The sequence below is a fragment of the Mustela nigripes genome, chromosome 1 (assembly GCF_022355385.1).
Source record: "Mustela nigripes isolate SB6536 chromosome 1, MUSNIG.SB6536, whole genome shotgun sequence".
NCBI classification, from domain to species: domain Eukaryota; kingdom Metazoa; phylum Chordata; class Mammalia; order Carnivora; family Mustelidae; genus Mustela; species Mustela nigripes.
In genome coordinates this window covers 212,538,314-212,547,402 of record NC_081557.1, presented here as the reverse complement: position 1 = coordinate 212,547,402, position 9,089 = coordinate 212,538,314, and the positions used below count along the sequence as shown (strand labels likewise).

At 40.6% G+C, this 9,089-nt stretch overlaps 1 pseudogene; it reads left to right on the top strand.

Moving 5' to 3' along the window:
- The first annotated feature begins 7,650 nt into the window (after window positions 1-7,650).
- Window positions 7,651-8,314, top strand: LOC131999633 (small ribosomal subunit protein uS7-like; annotated as a pseudogene).
- The last annotated feature ends 775 nt before the right edge of the window (window positions 8,315-9,089 follow it).

Below are 9,089 nucleotides of genomic sequence, written 5' to 3'. Positions count from 1 at the left end.
TATTTCTCAGCGAGCTCTCCAACCCACACACCTTCTTAGAGTTCGAATTAAGGAATTAAATATTCTGGCTTTTTGCACCAGCCTGTATTCCTATATTTAATTTATAGAGCTGGGGACAGAAAGGGGAAGAAGAGGGGTATGCTAACAAGTTTATTTCTCTCATTGGCATTTACCTATTAATATCTCTTCACAAAAGGAGGGTATCACAGTTCATTGTTCTAAACACCTTGAGAGTAAGATAACATAGTAGAAAGATAACAGGGGAAAAAAAGGCTGGAAAGAAAAACAGAATTACATATGCACCTCTTGGGTTATAGGTTTTTTTCTTTTCTTCCCTCCATCATTTGCTTTCTTTTTTCTTTTCTTTTCTTTTCTTTTTTTTTTCAAATTTTGATAACATGAAAATGTGTTATAAAAATACCCCTCAAAAGAGTTTTCTGTAGGTAACTGGACCAGACTTGTGTGGCCACTTGGATACTTAGCTGAGAACACTAATGCATGAAGGTTTATTCCTGGTATCCCTGTAATGAACAAGAACCAAAAGACAAGGACATGGGAAGGTTTTGTCTGAGTTCATTTTCTGTAAGTTGGAAATCTCCACAGTGTGTCTCGGTCTCATGTTGTAACTTCAGTGGAAGGACACAAGAGAGCCAGATAAAGTTAATTCAGTCACACACGCTGCCCTCTCTCTGTCTCCTGCCCCTTTCTCAGAGGCTAGAAACTATTCCCTCTTCAGCCCCTATCAGGATTGCAAATTGCTGAACGCTGGAAGTGCCTCTGTCTATCACCCTGAGGCTCCTTGAGCATGACAGAAAAAACAGCTGCTACTCTGTCCATCCAGGTACATGAAATCAAAGTCTTCCCCAAAGAACTAAACAGCAAAAGCTCCTGATTTAAAATCTGCCCACAGGAGCCATTCTTTTTTTTTTTCTTTTTGCCCCCTTTCCCCTATTAGTTTATTTTGCTGCTGTTGTTCTAAAAATCTTGGGTGGGTTACATTTGTCCTACCACATTCCAGTTGGCTTTCTGTTGCCTGCATGTAACATTCCCGTACATTTTAAATGGAACTATAGATACAAAGTCACAAAAGATAGAAATTATTACCTTGTGACAAGTGGTCACTTGAAAAGTTCTCATTCTGCCCAAAGGTTTAGGAAAGGCACTGGGGCTGGGAAGATGGCATTTCAGAGGGCGTGACTTCAAGGAGACTGGGCACACGGGTGTGCTGAAGCCAGCCAGCCCAGGCTCAAAACCGGTCGCACACACTCGCAAGAGCCCACTGAACACACCTCCTCCCAGTCCCCTGTTCAGTGGCTTCTGGATGGTAGTTGAAAACTAGCCACGTAGGAGTACTTACGTCATGGAACTCGGAGAACACTACAAATTACAATGTTGTGTTTTGCTTTGTTTTGTTTTGTCCCAGAGAGACAGTTAATAAAGTTCTAGAAAGCACAGCACTCACCACGAGCCTGTGAAAGGTCAATGTTTTAAAGGGCCATCTGGCTCCCAAACACCTTAGCAGAAAATCATTTCTGTGATTCCTCAAGGAAGTGCCAGCAAGAAAGGAGGACCCATCCCTGTGACTTTTTCCTTCAAGCTTTACAACCACCAAAGCCAGAACCCCAGTCAGGCACCTCCTGTCCTCCCACTCTCTGTGTCGAGTGTAACTTGGGAGCCCTTCCATTACTTAGGCTGCACAGCCTTTTACACCTTCGCCGTGTTATATAAGCCAGCCTGTCTTGCTCTGGAACCATCCTGTAAATACGTCAGCTTCAATTTTCCTTTTCTTCTGCTTCACCCTCGGGCTGTAGCTTTCATTCCTTTCCAAACAAATCTTCCCTGCAGTGGTTTTCTTTCCTGCCTCCACTGGCTCGTCTTCCAACACTTCTCCCAGCCTGCCATGGGCCTGCTGCCCTCTCAGCTCACAGTACTCCTGTGTCTGCCCATCAACAGCGGTGTCTCTCCTGCAGGCTCATGGCAGCTCACGTCCCTTCTCCCATGCTCTCTGTGAGCATGTGCCCCTGTCAGCAGAGCCCTGTCACTAAAACACCTCCCATAGCTGTTGCTGCTATTCCAAATCATGGTTCTCAGGCTTCATTTCTGACTAGTGTCCTGTCTCTTCTTGGCTACCCCAGTCCCTACGGGCTTCTCTAAGAGTCTGGGATGGGCACCAGCCCTGGGTACACACAGCCCTTGGAACCTCTTTTCCAGCCAGTGATATCTTATTTTCTTACTATACGTGTAAATGTGGTATTTCCACCAATAGAATATAGAGTATTAAGAACAAAGAATGGGTCTCATTGAACTCTGGATTCTGTACAGATCTTTTTCAAGTAAGAAGCGTTATGGAGAAAATGGACTTCCATAGTGGACCTCATTGATGTCCTTAATTATCTGATAGAACATAGTATAGTGGTTCTCAAGCAAGGGTGATTAGTCCCTTAGATATTTAACAAAGTCTGGAAAATTTTTTTTTTCATTTTTACAACTAGTGAGGGCCAGCTTATGGTGGTTAGAGACTATGAATCTGCCTAAATGTTCCATAATGCACAGAACAATGCCCTCAAAAAAGAATGATCAGACCCAAAATGCCCATAGTGCTGAGAATGAGAAATCCTGTCTTCTCATGACCATCCTATTGCTGTCCGCCATTGCCATTCACCAGGGTAAGAGTTGGGTTGTGACTCTAGTCACACTAGCTTAACCACCCAATAACTGTTGTGAGGTATGTTGTACCCACCTGTTTACCTCAACCTGGCAACAGGATGGCTCCCTAGTAGCTCCTATCAGGTCTTTTTTTCTGACCCTCAGTCTTCACTGAATGTAAACCAGAACACCTCACTCTCCATCTTTGGATGTGTTTCTGATATACAAACAAGTCATAGTATCAGGACAACCTGTGTGTGAGTCTTAGAACTCTGCCTCTTTAATGAGCGTGCCAAATATTCAAAAGTTTGCTCACATTTGATAATCACGAGTTTGGGGAAAGTATCAGTTACTGGCTAGAATCTAAGAGACCCAAGGTCGAAAGATAGTTATGCTCCTGCCAACTTGAGTGATTCTGAGTTGGTGCTGATCTTTACTCCATTTTCTAGTCTATAATGAAGATATGTGACAGTAAGACACTCATCATGGAGTTGTGAGGACTATATGTGTTAAGGCAAGCACAGCGTGGAGCAGAACGCCTAGGAGCTAGTAACCACTTGGCAAATAAGAGGTGGTATTAGTAAAACAACTTTAGATTCTTCATGGTTAGGAAAAAGAGAGAAGCCAGGAGACTGTTTAAATATTAGAGGGATTATGGATTATCATTGAACTAATAATCTACTTTCTATAAATACTCCTTCAATCTTGTGTTGAATCGAAATGAACTGATTTCACTAGAGTATACCTGTATCCCATCATTTGTAACTGAGCAACAATTCAAATAGAATAGGGTGTTTGAAAGGAATAATTCATGGAGCTTGAAAACCGTGAGGAAATGGAAAAGGAGAATATGGTACATCGAACTTCAGATGCATTGCTGTGAACCAAGTTTTGACTATCTTCTACTTCTACATTAGTTTGTGTCTCAAGGGTCCTGAGTATCTTGCTAATCTGGTGACTCTCCACAACATCCTGGCATTATCATTTTAATTTTATTTTTCCAAAACCTGAGTAAACTGAACTGAGTAAATTGAGTGAATTGCTCAAGGTCACACAGAAGTCAAGCCCAGAATAGAACTGTGTCTGCTGGTTTCCCGTTCAGCCATGACTCTTTCCAATATACCTTATTTGAAGCAGTCTGGTGAGAGCAGCTAATGGCTTTGATATTCTTGAGCCACAAATATATATATATATATATATATATATATATATATATATATTTTTAAACTGAGTAACACTCTTGATAAACTTGCTTATTTTCTAGAGTGAGAGATATTTCTGAAAATAGAGTCTTTGAACAATGTTGATTGTCAGTCTAAAAGAATAGTCAGTCTAAAAGCAGTGAATTAATTTTAGCCTAAAAATGAGGGTTTGGAAACTGTAATCAAAGAGGAAGATTTTATACCAATATCAAGAATCTTGAAAGATTGAACAAAAGAGAGATTGAACAAAAAAATATTGAATATCAAAGTAAAAGTTTTATAAAGGCTAGAAAACCTGAATTCAGAATAAGAACAGACCGTTAGCAATGAGTTTGATTTCCTGCCAAGAAATGTGGTGCACCTTGGCACCCTTCCCTGACCTCACAATCCTGAACATTGGCTTATATCTCATGCTGCAGCCAACTCATTTCCTCCAGCCCAATCGATGGCTTTCTAATAGCTGAACATCCTGCTCTGAATCACTTGCAAACCACTAAGATACACTTTCCCTGTTTATTTTCTGACTTGAGACAGAGAAGTGCAAGGTCAGTTGATTCTTTCAATGATTGCTCTTAAAAAAAAAAAAAAAAAAAACCTTTCACTGCCATCTTCTGAACTTTTGAAAACCAGCGTCCAATAATATAGCCATTTTAACAAATTCAGTTGTTCATGACCATAGTTTTTCTATAACTTTATTATCTTTACCTACATCATATATATGAATGCATTGGCATTATTAATGGGTGTGTGTTTTTACATTTGTCAAGCACAGTGCTTTGTGTTTCCTATGCACTCAAATAACATTGGAAAATAAAAAAAAATAAAATATGTAATGATAATTGGTCCATTTTAATTAGGGACTTATTATTCATGTGAGATAGAGCCCTCCAAGTATAAGAGTAAGCATGTACAGATTGTGTGACGGTGCAGAGAAAAGGCTCACTGGTGGGGAAGGGACATGTCCAGGACCTGAAAAAGATAAAATTGAATGGATGTGTCATTTAGACAGAGAACAGGATCTCGAAGTTGGGCATCATAGCACAGACAGTGTGAGCAAGAGAACAGAGAAGCCCAACCACAAAATGAAAGTTCTAGTGTGAGATTTCTGGAGGCTGTAAGTTTGCTACCTACATTCCTCTTGGTAGCCAACAGGGTTCCAAGCTGGTGTATCACGACCATCAGCATCATCAACATCATCTTACGACTGCAACTCAGAGAAAGGAATCCATCAAAGTCTAGAAACTGGAGCATAAATATTAGAATTAATCATTATTATGAGACCCATGCTCTTCTAGTGTTTGCTTGAGACCACTGTACACTTTCACACCAACTGACCAAGGATTGCTTACTTTCTTAAGATTTGAGAAATCATCAAGTATGTGACAGAGAATTCACTTCTGTTGGTCCTCATCCAGACTTATGTATGCATCCCATAATGGATCAACAGAGGCCAGAGGCTGGATAAAATTTGTTGACTATCAAGGCAGTGGAAAAGTATGTGGTGAAACCAGTTAATTTCTGTTCTGTAAATCTATGTTTTCTTCACTGTCTTTCTGTCTGAAATGAAAGACGCTTCTTCTAGATTCTGACCACTTTGGAAAAGTGACTTGAATAATCCAAGATGTTTTCCCCCAAACTATCTATTTCAGATGTTAGTGCTAGTTGCTAAGGGACTCATGGCAGGACAATTTTCATTAAAACAGTCTCTGAAACTAGGTATCTGAAAGAGGGGGAATTGTTTTACATTCAGGATACTTTTCCTTTTCACCCCACTAACCAGGAAAACAGTGAAGAACAGAAGTTATATTAAAGGCCTGGAGGAGAGAAGATTCATGTATGGATTAATCTTGAAATCAGATTGAAACCATAAACTCATGATGGCTGTTATATGATGAAATTGTATTTAAACTTGGAAAATGGCTTTTTTTTTCTTCTGCCCCTCTTATGAATAGGAGTATAAGTTACATACAATAAAATGCAGAATTTACATGGGTTTTGATGAGTTTTGACAGACATATACATTTGTGCAAACACCACCCCAGAAACAACACAGAATGCTTCCAGCATTCCACAAAGTTCCCTCCTAACGCCACATTCCAGGCATTTATTGCCCATCTTGACACAACTATTGTTCTGATACCAGTCACCATAATTTAGTTTCTCCTATTCTGAAACTTCATATAAATGGAATAATATAATACTTAATCTTGTTTCCTGACCTCTATTGTCCAAATATAAAGCTTATGAGATCAATTGATGTTATTATATTTATCAATAGTTCATCTATTTTTGTGGCTGAGTAGTATGCCACTGAATGAATATGCCACTCTTTTGTAGCCATTCACCTGTTAGTGAACATTTAATTTGTTTTTTGGTACTATGAGCAAAGCTGTTAGAAATGTTCTTTTAACTATCTGTCAGTGGACTTCTATTTTCATTTTAAGATTCTTAGTCACAGATTTGATTTCATGACTCCTTTTTTTATTTTTATTTTTTAAAAATCTATTTATTTGAGAGCTCTCTTTCACACATGCGAGAGAGAAGAGTAGTGGGAAGGGAGAGAGACTCAAGCAGACACATACTGAGTTCGGAGCCTGATTTCATGATCCTGAAATCAGGACCTGAGCTAAAATCAAGAGTCAGCTGCCGAATGGACTGTGCCACCCAGGCACCCCTCGCTGACTCCTTTTAGAAAAAGATACAGTAGGAGCAGATTGCTCTGAGCAGAAGGGCCTCCTTTCTCCACCTTTAATCCCTTGGTGGCCTCAGCCCAGGGTTTTGGACCACCCCTCTCTACCACCACCACCCATCCCCCACCTTCAATACCCATTGAAGGTATACCTCAAGTTCCATGTTTCCTGGAATTTAGCAGCCAAACACTGTAATAAAGTCAATGCCCTTTCCTCATTCTCATTCCCATTTAAATAACTGAGACCTCCTTTTAACATCGCAGCACTTTGGAGCTAGCAAGGATATACACAGTAGCTTGTCTGGTTTTAGATTGAAAAGCAATCTAGCATTTTCAGAATAATTACTTTAGAAACTCACCTGCCCAACCACCAAGACTCCCAAGGTAGTGGCTTTGAATCCCTTGGGTGACCACTTTGCCTATATTTTTCACTCATAATGAAAAATGCATCCAGGTTTCAATGTTCCACATTCTGAGAGGATTCTGAGTGTCTCCTGCTTTTTCTGAGCTCTAGGAAGGGGTATGTTAATAAGAACGTATTTAAAATGCACCCCAGTGGTGTTTCAACATCCTTGCTAAGAAAGATGTACTGGGATGTTTGCTGTAATCCACACTAAGACCCTTCTAAAGATTTAAGGACTTCGTTACCATGGAGAATGCTTTATTGGAGGATGGTGGTCTGGCTGTGGGATCACCAGAGCATCTGTTTTAGCCCACGGGGTAGCGAGCCTGTGGGCAGTGCTTTGATGTTGGCACACACAGGTTATGCCCGAAGCTCTCACACATTTCTGATGCTTTTGGGGATGCCTCATCTCTAGCTGATTTAATCCCATCATCTGATTTTTTATTTCTCTCTCTGAGATGAGCTCATGTGCAGGTGACACTATTTAAACATGATTGTTTCATTTCCTACTTTTTAAACTGTTTTTTAATTTTTATTTTTTGGTTTTGGTCCCAATGTTATTTGATTTCCCAACTACTTTCTGGACTTTTTTAACTAAATAGGCATGGAATACCATGCCCATTTTACAGATGGTAAGAATGAAACAGATCAAGTGGCTTGCCACCTTGCATTATAAATCAGGCCACTTTCCTCTTCCTACCTGTGTCAGGGCAGCGTGTGGTGCACACTGACTGATTGTGATGCTCCAGCTGTGTCCTCAGGATGACCCAGCACAGCTGTCAGGCTGCTCCTGCAGTCATGGAGACCTGTGACATCAAACTTTTTGGGAAGTGGATCTTCGATTAGGTACAGATCAATGACATTTCCTTTCAGGATTACAGAGCCATGAAAGAGAAGGATGCCAAGTACCTGTCCCCCAGTGCAAGGTGCTAGGTGGCCAAATGCTTCAACAAGGTGCATCGCCCTGCTGTGTAACACCGTACCAATGCAATGGTCATACACTGCCTTAAAAACAGCAAGCAGCTCATGACCATGCCACTGCCAAGCATGCCTTTGAGATCGTCCATCCGCTTACTGGTGAAAACACCCTGTAGGTCCTGGTCCATGCCATTATCAACAGCAGTTCTGGAAGGACTCAATCTGGATCAGGCAATCCTGAACAGGGAGGGGTCAGGGCATTCATGTGTCCCCACTATGCCATGTGAATTAAGGTGTTTGGCTGCTGTGCACAGGTGCCTGTGGGGTCGCCTTCCAGAATATCAAGACCACTGCTGAGGGTCTAGCACATGAGCTTATCAGGCAACCAAAGGCTCTTCCAATTCCTATGCTACCAAGAAGGATGAGCTGGGAAGTAGAGCCAAGTTTAAGCTTTGATCGCCTGGACCGTGGGACCAATAAACCTGTCTGCCTTTGGGGGCAGCCTTAGATAAAGAGAGAGATAGATATAGATATCTGTATCTATCTCTCTATAGATACCTATATAGATACAGATATCTGTAGAGATGATACAGATATCTGTAGAGATATCTGTACAGATATCTGTACAGATATCTGTATCTATCTATATCTATCTATAGATATCTATCTATCTATCTAACTATATTCAATATATATTATATATAATGCCACATTGAGCATTTCCAGCTTCACCCCAGTACCCCAGTCTGGGTGCAAGCAGCAACTTGTTTGTTTCTGTTCTGAGAGAAATGTCTAGAACAATTCTCGATTTTTTCAGTGAAAGACAAGTGGATCCTTATCATATGGGAGGGGTATGACAAGATAGCCCCTCCAAATTCCCCTAGATATGCCCAGCTGGCACTGAGGCAGGGGGCAGTAAATTTGCAAATGAATGAAGGACTCTCCTGACAGGAGATTCTGAACTCTTTCTTTTCTAGGATTTGCAAGTGTGTCTGATGAATTAGGATGGTGGCAAGAAAGCCACTAGGCATAAAGACTATCAAAGACCACAAAAGGGGAAGTCATCAAGGAAGAAGAAAGGGTGGGCCAAGTAAACCAGAAACACTAAAAAGTAAACTAGCAAAATCCAATAGAGATAGAATGGAAATCATAAACATAATTTTAATTTTCTTGTTAGAAAAGTAAAAGGAGACATACATAATTTTCATAAAATTTATTTAACCTAATGGAT